Raw genomic sequence first — 12,276 nt, 5'->3', positions numbered from 1 at the left:
TTGCCAGCAAGCAGTTCCTTGGCTTGTAGATACGTCATTCAATCTCTGCCTCTGTCTTTTTTTTTTTTTTTTAAAGATTTTATTTATTTATTTGAGAGAGAGAATGAGAGAGAGAGCATGAGGGGGGCGAGGGTCAGAGAGAGAGGCAGACTCCCTGCTGAGCAGGGAGCCCGACGTGGGATTCGATCCCGGGACTCCAGGATCATGACCTGAGCCGAAGGCAGTTGCTTAACCAACTGAGCCACCCAGGCACCCATCTGCCTCTGTCTTCACATGGTATTTTCTTCCCTGTGTGTATGGCTGGGTCTCTTCTTTTCTTGTAGGACATGACTCATATTGGATCAGGGCCCACCTTAATGGTTTCATCTTAAGTTGCCAGTAACCAAGGTTGCTGGCATCTTGCAAATTAGTCACATTCACAGGTACCTGGGGTTGGAACTTAAACCTATACTTTGGGGGGATGCATTTCAACCCATAACAATTACTATCTTTAAGACCCAGCAATTATACTTCGAAGTATAGATCTTGGAGACCTCACACATGTATAGGATGTTAGTGAAGCATTGTTTACAAAAGAAAAACACAGGAAACAACCGAGTGGCTCATCAACAGTTAAACAGATGTGCTGTTATAGTCACATAATGGAGTGCTATAGAACTACTAATGTGAATGAGCTCAATTTTTAAAAAAGATTTTATTTATTTATTTGACAGAGAGAGAGAGTACAAGCAGGGGGAGGAGCAGAGGGAGAGGGAGAAACAGGCTCCCTGCTCAGCAGGGAGCCCGATGCGGGGCTAGATCCCAGGACCCTGCGATCATGACCTGAGCCAAAGGCAGACGCTTAACCAACTGAGCGACCCAGGCGTCCCACTAGTTTACTTTTATATCCAGTAACTGAAAGACCCAGGAGCCCCTGAATGAGCTCAATTTATAGGCATCAACATAGATAAACCTCAAAAACATTAAAAAAGCAAGCTGCAGAACCCTTTACGTCAGATTTAAGATATGCAAAATCATTTCATATATTCATTCGTTAAAGTATGTATAAGTTTGAAAAAAATACAGGATCAGGAGGGGATAATAGGGTGTTTGCCCTTGTGGAGGGGATGGCACAACTTTGTCATATTTGCTTCATAAAAAATTACAGATAATATTAACAGTCATCATTTTGGGTGTGTTTATTTGTTATACTGGTTTCTGTAATATATATATTGAACTCCCTCATTCGACAGCTAATTTGAGTTACTGGTAGGAAAGATAGATGGGGAGGGACAACTCTTATGAAGTAGAGAGAAGGCTGATGCAGTAATCCAGGCAAGAAATTCTGATTGCCTGAGTTCAGGTGGAAATAGCAATTCCGGAAAAAAGGTTACAGATCTGGGATCTATCGATGAGGTAGATAAAAAGGGTTTGGTGAGTAGATGCAGGAAGAGGTGGAAAAGGGGTTCAAAATAATTGCCAATATATCAGTTAAAATTGGGGTTGTCTACAAGTAATAGAGACCCCAAATAATTGGCTTGAAGGAGATAAAATTTACTTCTCTGACATAAAAATCCAGAGATAAGTAGTCCAGGGCTGGCACGGCATTTCTGCCCACAAAGTCCTCAAGGACCCAGGTCCTTCCGGCTTGTGACTTGGAGCTCCCTGGGTGTGGCCATCGCCCAGTATTCTGAGGTGGTAGCAACAACCTTAGCGACATGTCTCCAGTCCAGGCAGGAGTCTCAAGGAAGGGGCAAAAATAAAAGATAACAGTGCAGAGGGTTCACTCTATCTATGTAGATATTTAATTTTTTAATTTTTTAAAGATTTTATTTATTTATTTGAGAGAGAGCAAGAGGGAGTGCAGGAGCATGAGCAGGGGAAAGGGAGAAGGAGAAGCAAGGCTCCCCACTGAGCAGGGAACCCCATGTGGGGCTTGATCCCAGGACCCTGAGATCATGACCTGAGCCAAAGGCAGAGCTTAACTGACTGAGCCACCCAGGCGCCCCACACTAGCTATTTTTGAAAGGCACTAAGAGGAGGAGACAGAACATGATAAAGATCAGATGGAGGAGAGGGAGCCCAAGGAGGGCCCAAGGGGGAGGACTCAGTTCTAGCAGGGAGCTATCTCGTGTCAACAGGGATTGACAAAGAAAAAGCTTCACTGGCAAATTAATAACTCCTCTCAATCCAAAGCCCCACGTTCTCTACTCCAATCCTGTTAAAGTCATAACTTCTAGAACTCTAGAAACCGAAAAGGTTTTCAGAGCTCATTTAGGACAGTGCTTCTCACACTGTAGTGTGCATCAGCACCACCCAGGGGTCTTGTTAAAATGCAGATTCTGATTCAGCAGGTCGTGGGAGGGGCCTGCAGTTCTGCTCTTCTAATAAGCTCCTAGGTGAAGCCAATGCCGCTGGCCAGTGGACCACATTTTGAGTAGCACAGATCTAAACCATACCTTGCCAGCCCTTTATAGGTGTCCCAGGAAGCTGTGTCCCCATCTCCAGGCTTCCCACTACATACATGGAAAATCTGAGGCCAGAGAGGGACGAATTGCTTCAGGTCACATAGCCAGCTGGGGATTAAGACTAGAATTAAAAGCACGGATGAAGGGTAGATTCCTTTTACCAATTTCAGCACCAATTACAGATATTTGGGAGGATCCTCAATCTGTTCCCAGCCCTGAGTCAGCCCTCTGGTCACCTGCCCAGGAATCCAAGCTAGAGGATAGATGCCGTGGGTCAGCCGTCAGGCTGCAGGCAGAAAAGAGTTGGTCTCCCCCAGTCTAGAGGACGGAAGACCCCGAAAGAAAGGGAGAGTTCTGCAAAGACTCATGGCTCTTTTGGGGAGCCCTCTGATGATCAACACCTGGGTGGTTGAAGGAGGCAGGATTGGGTAGAAGGAGAAGCTGTGCCAACAGCAGTAACAAGGATCTGAGACTGTAATGGCCCCAAAGAGTTGTCCTGAACTGGGGCAATGGGGCCTGGCTTTTTTTTTTTTTTTTGAGACAGAGAGAATGACAAAGAGAGAGCACATGAAAGGGGGGAGGGTCAGAGGCAGAAGCAGGCTACCTGCCGAGCAGGGAGCCCGATGCGGGACTCGATCCCGGGACTCCAGGATCATGACCTGAGCTGAAGGCAGTCGCTTAACCAACTGAGCCACCCAGTTGCCCGGGCCGGGCTTTTATACCTCTGCATCGACTCCCCCTCCCAGACTCCCTCTCACCCCATCCCGCTGAGTGACCTTGCCTGGGCAAATGAATGCTACAGTGGAAAGAGAGGCCAGGGGACCTGAGCAGCACCTCACAGCATCTGGTACATAACTGTATATAGAACCTCTAAGGAGAGAATATTCGAAGTGCCTGTGTGTGTGTGTGTGTGTGTGTGTGTGTGTGTGTGTGTGTAGCTGTAGATACACATGTCTGTCTTTGGTGTTTATGGAGGGCATGCATGTGCACTTGGGGTGATTGTGTTTAAGTGTGACCCTGTGTTTGGCATTTGTGTGCATATGTGGAAGTGAGTGGTGTGTGTCTCCGAGGGTGTCTGTGTGTGCCCGTTTGCATGCGGGTATTCGGTATGTGGCAGTGGTGGGGACTGGTTGTGTGCCAGCTTTCGAACCCATCAGGCAAGAAGCTCTGTGGCCCCTGTCCCTGAGGAGGACAGAGGAGGCCAGCTTAGCCAGGGTAGGGGGTGCTGGGCTGCCTCGGCGGCCTTGGGTGGAGAAGGGATAGTGCTGGTCGAGAGGGCCACTCTCATCTGAAGAGGTAGCCCTTTCTTTGGACTGCCCAGAGTCTTTTGTATCCTCCCGACCCTTGCCCTCTCTGCCCAGCCTGCCCCAGGAGAAATGCAAAGCCTCAGAAGAACGGCTGGGGGATGTCTAGGGGAGGGCAGCGCCCTGCCACCGTCAGCCTCCTCCTAGCAGGAGGCAAGAGTGGGTAGTTTCTGGTGACTGGGGCCCTCCTCGGGGTGGGAGACCATCTCCGGAGCCCCCCCAGAGTATCCTGGTCTCTGACACGTGGACCCTCTGGAAATCTCTCCCACTGGCTCACAGCGTGGCTGCAGACACTTTTCTGCGTATCTGAAATTACTCTGGAAAAGTACATCCACCCTTCTCCACCTGATAACTCTAAGGATTTTAATAAATGATTTAAAAATACTTTATTAATGGCGTCCACCTGTGGCTCCCCTGTTGTACAGCCCTATTGTGCGGGAATGCCTTGATTTCTCTCGGTTCTGCTTCACACTTGGACTTTTCACTCGAAGGAGAACCATCTAGCTCCCCTGTTGGCTAGGATCATGACAGCAGGAGCTGCGGGGTTCTGGACTTACCCCGGGCTGGTACTGGCCGCTTGCAGCGAGGGGGCGCAGAACAGCTCACGGGGCAAGGAGCACCTGTGTGGGCAGGGGCCTTGTAAGTACTCAGCAGGTGCAGGTTTTAGGAGTCCAGAGTTGAGAGTGGTTGCTGCTGGCTGGGGAACCAGGAGAGGTGACGTGGAAGAGATAGCACATGAGTGGGACCTCGAATGAAGAGATATTTCTTTCTTTTTTTTTTTTTTAAAGATTTTATTTATTTATTTGACAGAGAGAGAGACAGCGAAAGAGGGAACACAAGCAGGGCGAGTGGGAGAGGGAGGAGCAGGCTTCCCGCTGAGCAGGGAGCCTGATGTGGGGCTCGATCCCAGGACTCTGGGATCATGACCTGAGCCGAAGGCAGACACTCAATGACTGAGCCACCCAGGCTCCCCGAAGAGATATTTCAATGTCATCATCTGTCCTTTCCAGCTTTCAGTGTCTGGGAAACCAGGCTGGGACACAGATGTCCCCCCCCCCCCATTCACACGCGTGACGGCTAAGTGACTTACTCGGGGCCATCCAGAGCACCTCTCGATAGGGCCTAGCCTTTCAGTTAATTGACCTATTGTTCTTTCCAGTCAGTTCCACCCCTCCTGGCTGCCTGTGCTGCATCCACTCTGCCCTGCCCATGGGAGTGAGGACCAGGGATCAGAGCCAGGGCTGAGATCTGAGGGCCTAAACACATCCACCCACAGATCCCAAGTATGTCCTGCTCCTACCTATCCCAAGACCTGACATGCTCATAGTTGAGTCATTTCTGACTTATCTACCGATTTCCTTAAGCCAGAAATCCAAGAGTCATCCTTGATCCGGCTCTCCCTCACCTCCCATATTCCCCAGTTGACCTCCAGAACATGTTGACCTCCAGAACATGCCTGGCAGACCACCACTACTAAAACATTTATTCCCTCACATATTCTTCACAATGAGGCTATGAAGTTGGCACTCTCTGAAGTCCATAGGTGAGGAGGGGCAGAGCTGGTTTCAGCCCCAGCTTTCTCATTATTACAGGAAATGGAAGCCAACTGTCCCTTGCCGTCCACATGACCAGCACCATCAGCCCTGTGCTGAGTCACACCAACAGCCACTCACTGGACTGTTTGACTCTAGTCTTGCTCCTTCTATACATTCTCCATATAGTAGCCAGTGGGATCCTTCTAAAACATATGGCCAATCCCATCTCTCACTTGGCTTAAAACTCTTCAGAGGCTCCTCGAGATAGAGCCCAATCGCTTCCATATCACCCTTGAGAGGCCTTGCGGGATCTGCCGACCGTGAAGAGAGGCAGGGGGCTGGCCTCCCATGTCTTGGACAATGCCAATGCTGCCCCCACACCCCTTGGGTCCTTGTACTCTCTTGGTGGCCCCATTACGTGCCTAGACCTGTATTAGCCACCCGAGGGGACATTGCAAAAAAAAGGCCAATTATAAAAGAACATGTTGCATCTGTCTGTGAGCATCTTAAAGGTGGAAACTGATCTCGAGTTCTCTAAGTGCAGTAGCAAATGTAAACACAGGTCCTACTCCTGCCAGAGGAATGCAGAACAGAGACAATCAGCCTGGGATGTCAAGAAAAATCACTTGGAGGAGGAAACACTTGCCCTGATTCTAGAAGAATGAGTGAAAGTTTATTAAGGGGGGAAAAAAAAAAGGAAGGGCATTGCATGGATGATGGCACAGCACTTGTCAAGTCTGGAAGATACCAGGGACGAGGTAGATGGACAAAGTCAAGATGCTCCCAGATATCACATGAGCTGGAGAGGGGCAAGAGATGTCCCACCAGCAGTCTGATGAGGTTTTCTTGGCAGGATTATCAGCCCCGTTTTATAGGGAAAGAGAGTGTGTGAGGCTCAGAGAGGTCACATGGCTGGCTCAAGGTCACAGATCAGTGATGTCAGAACCAACCAGGTCTTCCTTGTTCCTCTCTCTGCAAGTGTCGTGGCCCTGACAAGGTGACTTAGGGGATTCAGACAAGCCCCAGGCCTCACTCAGCTGACAGTAGGGAGGGCAGGGAGAGGGTGCAGTCCGTGACCTCAAAGCCAAGTCTGGAAGCTGCCCCGGGGAGAGATTCCCCGTGCTCAGTGATTAAGCGCATTTGAGCTCCTCAGCACAGTTCAGAGAAGTAGAAGCCAATGTATACATTCATATCATTTAGTTCCCCCAAGTAAGCTGTGCTTTAATCATGCTAAGGCCCTGACAGAGCCACACACACACAAAAGAACAAACTTGAACTTCAAACTTGAAACTGTTCTTTTGCCTTAATCTAAGCCATGTGTCTGGCCTCCCCCTTCGAGGCCCAGGTGTAGCTCTCACTGCTTTTGGAGGTTGAAGTCAACTCCTTCACACAACTTAAATGAGTGTTTTTGTCATTTAAAAAGTTATTAAAAAAAGGAAAATGTCAGGATCACAGCAATCCAGGCCATTGATTTAGTAGACACAGGCTGTCCCCCAAACTGGAGAGAGCATTTCCCAACGAGTAAGAGTGACGTCAGTGTGGGCACTGACCACGGGAGGTATGATGCAGCCTTTTTGAAAAGGCCCAGATGGGCTTGAGCTGTTCCACATTTCCAGCTTTGCACGTTGGAAGCTACGAGGCTAATGCATACGCACAGGACCAGAAGGCTGCTGCAGAAGGCTGCACTGACCGTGGAACTGCTGGATCAAAAGAAATGCCATTTTGGGGTGCCTGGGTGGTTCAGACGGTTGAGCGTCTGCCTTTGGCTCAGGTCATGATCCCAGTGTCCTGGAATTGAGCCTCGGCGTCAGGCTCTCTGCTCCGTGGGGAGTCTGCTTCTCTCCTTCGCCCTCTGCCTGCCGCTCTGCCTACTTGTGCTCTCTCTCTGACAAATAAATAAATAAAATCTTAAAAAGAAGAAATGCCATTTCTTCAGAACAAAGCAGTAATCTCAAACTGCATGAGAACACAGAGACCCCCTAGCTCAACTCCCTCACTTCCAAGATGGAAAAAAATGCATGATTTGATAAGGAGGATGACTTGCTTCAAATCAGGAGTGAGTTCATGGTGTAGGCAGAATTAGAATCCAAAGCTTCCAGATTCCAGACCATTATTCTTATTGGATATCGCTGTTTAGAAGGCAGGACAAAGCTTCATGATTACATGTCCCCCCACCCCCCACCCCCAATCTGATTACTAAAGAAATGGCATTCCCAAGAATGGTGGAAAACCAAAGGGTGTTTGGTGGCAGTAAGAATGTTGGACAGTTTATTTATAAACTTCTAATATGGGGGCACTTGGGTGGCTCAGATGGTTGGGCATCTGCCTTCAGCCGGGCTCCCAGCTCAGCAGGGAGTCTCCACTAAATAAATAAATCTTTTTTTTTTTTTTTTTTTTTTTTAGATTTTATGTATTTATTTGACAGAGAGAGACACAGCGAGAGAGGGAACACAAGCAGGGGGAGTGGGAGAGGGAGAAGCAGGCTTCCTGGGGAGCAGGGAGCCTGATGCGGGGCTCGATCCCAGGACCCTGGGATCATGACCTGAGCCGAAGGCAGACGCTTAACGACTGAGCCACCCAGGCGCCCCTAAATAAATAAATCTTAAAAAAAATAAATTTTCAATATGACTGTCTTCTTTTGTGTGCTTGCTGATGGGTGTGTGTTTGACTTGGGTGGTTCTTTGTCAATATGGACCTGTTAGTTGCCTGTGCTGTGTGATTTCTGGTCCACAAGATCATTGCCTCCCACACCTGAGCTTGAAACTACAGAAAGAAACGTAAGGGTAAATGATGATAGAGAGGAAAAAAGGTTGTTGACCTTTGAAAGACTCTTAGATCACCTGGTCCAGCATTTTCTACAGTACAGTCCATGGGCTGATAGTTCGCTATCATGAGGAAGAAAGGGTCTGTGCTTAAATGACATTTTGGAAACTTTGGCTTACTTCAAATCCAACAGGTTTCTTTTCTTCAGGTCTCTCTGACTTTTTACTCTATGCCTTATAGATTTTTTTTTTTAAAGATTTATTTATTTATTTATTTGAGAGAGTGAGAATGAGAGAGAGAGAGAGAGAGAGAGAGAGAGTACATGAGAGGGGGGAGGGTCAGAGGGAGAAGCAGACTCCCTGCCGAGCAGGGAGCCCGATGCGGGACTCGATCCCGGGACTCCAGGATCATGACCTGAGCCGAAGGCAGTCGCCTAACCAACTGAGCCACCCAGGTGCCCCGCCTTAGAGATTTTTAGGGGAGACTTATCAGATGCAAAGTCTCCCAGACAATGTCTGTATCCACAGAACCCTTTCCCCACCTAGAATAATCTCATGAGTTTAATGCTTCTAGGAAAGCATCTTTTAAATGTTAACCTTTTCCAGTATTCTACTTTTGCAGATGAGAACACAAAGGTCTGAGAGAGAGAGAGAGATGACCTGTCCTTCGTCACAAATCTGGTTAGTGGTGGAACCAGAGCTCAAACTCATGTTTTCAGACAGAAATCCAAGAACCAAATCCCTTTCTTGTTGTCTGCTGTGCCCCTTTGTGTTTTTAGTAATTAATAAATAAAATAAGGCACAGTGACTGACAAATAATAAGCTAAGTGCATTATTCCCATGGTTTGATTCAAACCCTTAAGGGATAAGCATTGGGGCCAAATAATATTCCATTATGTATACCACATTTTGTTTATCCATCTATCAGTTGATGGACGTTGGGTTGTTTCCACGCTTTGGCTATTATGAATAAATTCCCCGTTTTATAAAGCACTGAGTTAGAAATTGTGTAAGTCTGAGATTTTACCTTACTTACAAGCTTACAAACTGGCCTGGCACAATTTTTTTTAAAAAAGATTTTATTTATTTATTTGACAGAGAGAGAGATAGCGAGAGCAGGAACACAAGGAGTGGGAGAGGGAGAAGCAGGCTTCCCGCCGAGCAGGGAGCCTAATGCGGAGCTCGATCCCAGGACCCTGGAATCATGACCTGAGCCGAAGGCAGACACTTAATGACTGAGCCACCCAGGCTCTCCAGACTGGCACAATTTTACATACATACTGACAGAAAACAAGAGACCCCTGGGTCAGCGACACAGATTTATTACTCACAGAAAAACCAGGATCCAGGGCAACACTTCCTCATGTTCCAAGTTCCTCAGGGAAATGTGATGAGAGCTGGGTGTTACCTGCACATGGAGTGGGGTGCCTCACAGAAGAAGAACCCTAAAATTAGGAAACTGATGACCTGTCCATCTTCCCCTCTGGAGAGAGAGATTACTCATTACCCTGGAATGTAAGTGAATCTCCCAGGGAGAGAGAAGGCTTATCTTTACTACTCTGGGACATCTCTGGGGAGGTAATATCCAAATCTCTCAGGAGGGAACTTATCTCTAGCTTCTAAGGCTGTTTGCTATTCAAACATATCTTTGGCTCAAAAGGCCCAGGCTGTGCAGAAAGTGAGAATTCCAGGGAGACTTGTCTCCCAACAATGTTATGGACATTGAAGCTTAACATATAAACTGTTTAACTTTGTACAAGTGAAAGTACTGGGAAAATAAATTAATGAGTGAATGACCTAGGCAAAGCACTCTCTACTAGAGATGTGAATGACCACCTAATGCTAGGGGTCAAGGGAGGAGTAAAGGTGTATGAGTGCACAACTATTTTGCACAAAACAGACCACACTGGCTTTGCAATATAGCTTCCCTGGAAACATGGTTAAAGCCTCAGAGTTCTCATGCTAGCCATGAGGAAGGCCTCCCATGCTGGCCTTAATGTTAGCTTCCATTGTCTCTCTTTTTATTTATTTTTTATTTATTTTTTATTTTTTTTAAAGATTTTATTTATTTATTTGAGAGAGAGAATGAGATAGAGAGAGCATGAGAGGGAGGAGGGTCAGAGGGAGAAGCAGACTCCCTGCCGAGCAGGGAGCCCGATGCGGGACTCGATCCCGGGACTCCAGGATCATGACCTGAGCCGAAGGCAGTCGCTTAACCAACTGAGCCACCCAGGCGCCCCCATTGTCTCTCTTTTTAAAATTGAGATATAATTCACATGCCATTCACATACCATAAATGAGCCATTTGAAAGTGTACAATTCAGTTGTTTTCAGCATATTCACAAGATTATATGACTGTCACCACCATCTAATTCCAGAACATTTTCATCACCCCAGATAGAAACCCCCAACCATCAGCAGTCATCTCCATTCCCTTCCCCCATCCCCTCATACAATGCATGTCTTGTGTGTCTGGCTTCTCTCACTAATGTTTCCGAAGTTCGTTCATGGTGCTGCATACATCTGCACCTCATTTCTTTTTGGGGCCAAATATTCCATTATGTATACCACATTTTGTTTATCCATCTATCAGTTGATGGACGTTGGGTTGTTTCCACTCTTTGGCTATTATGAATATTCATGTGCAAGTTTTTGTATGATCATGTCTCATTTCTCCTGGAGGTACACCCAGGAGTGGAATTGCTGGGCCATATGGTTACCCTGTGTTTAACTTTTTGAGGAACTGCCAGACTGTGTCCCCCAGTGGCACCGCCATTTTATATTCCCACCAGCAATGTATGAAGGTTTGAATTTTTCCACATCCTCACCACTTCTTCTTTTTTCAGAAAATTATGGCCATCTTCGTGGGTGTAAAGACGTGTCTTATCGTGGTTTAGCTGTGCATTTCCTGAATAATGATACTGAGTATCTTTTCGTGTGTTTATTGGTCATTTGCGTATCTTCTTTGGAAGTATCTTTTACCCACTTAAAAAGTTGATTATTTCTCTTTTTATTGTTGAGGTATAAGAATCCATGGGGCAACTGAATGGCTCAGTCTGTTAAGCGTTTGCCTTTGGCTGAGGTCATGATCACCAGGTCCTGGGATCGAGCCCCATGTCTGGCTCCCTGCTCAGCAGGGAATCTGCTTCTCCCTCTGCCTGTCCCCCCTGCTCGTGTGTTCTCTCTCTTTCTCAAATGAATAAATAAAATCTTAAAAAAAAAAGAATCCTTTATACGCTGTGGATACTTGACCTTATCAGATATATGACTTGCAGATATTCTGTGGGTCATCTTTACTCTATCTTGATGGTGTCCTTTGAAGCGCAGGAGTTTTAAATTTTGATGAAGTCCAATTTATCTATTTTTTCTTTTGTTTCTTGTACTTTGGGTGCTGTATTTAAGAAACCATTTTATAATCCAGGGTCACAGAGATTTATCCCTGTTTTATTTTAAGAGTTTTATCATTTAGGCCTTTGATCCATTTTTTTTAAGAAAAGATTTTATATTTGAGAGAGAGACAAAGACAGCACAAGCTGGGGGAGATGCAGAAGGATAGGGAGAGAAGCAGACACCCCGCTGAACTTGGAGCCTGATGTGGGGCTCAGTCCTTGAACCCTGAGATTATGACCTGAGCCGAAGTCAGATGCTTAACTCACTGAGCCCCCCAGGTGCGCCATTTTTTTAAAAAAAGATTTAATTTTATTTATTTGAGAGGGAGAGAGAGGAGGGGGAGGAGCAGAGGGAGAGAGACAAGCAGACTCCACACTGAACACAGAGCCCGACTTGGGGCTCAGTCCCACGACTCTGAGATCATGACCTGAGCCAAAATTAAGAGTCTGACGCTTTGGGCGCCTGGGTGGCTCAGTTGGTTAGGCGACTGCCTTCAGCTCAGGTCATGATCCTGGAGTCCCGGGATCGAGTCCCACATCGGGCTCCTGGCTCAGCGGGGAGCCTGCTTCTCCCTCTGACCCTATCCCCTCTCATGCTGTTTCTCTCTCTCTCTCTCAAATAAATAAAAATAAAAAATCTTTAAAAAAAAAAAAAAGAGTCTGACGCTTTGCCGACTGAGCCACCCAGGTGCCCTACCTTTGATCCATTTTGAGTTAATTTTTGTGTATGGTGTGTAGTAGAGGTCCAAATGCATTCCTTTGTATATGACTCTCCAGATGTCCCAGCATTATTTGTTGAAAAGACTATTCTTTCCCCATTAAGTGGTCTTGGCATGGTT

This window comes from Mirounga angustirostris, unplaced genomic scaffold (assembly GCF_029215605.1).
Source record: "Mirounga angustirostris isolate CCGP_5_RB_7025 unplaced genomic scaffold, mMirAng1.0.hap1 SCAF_16, whole genome shotgun sequence".
Lineage (NCBI taxonomy): Eukaryota > Metazoa > Chordata > Mammalia > Carnivora > Phocidae > Mirounga > Mirounga angustirostris.
This window is presented reverse-complemented; position numbering follows the sequence as displayed.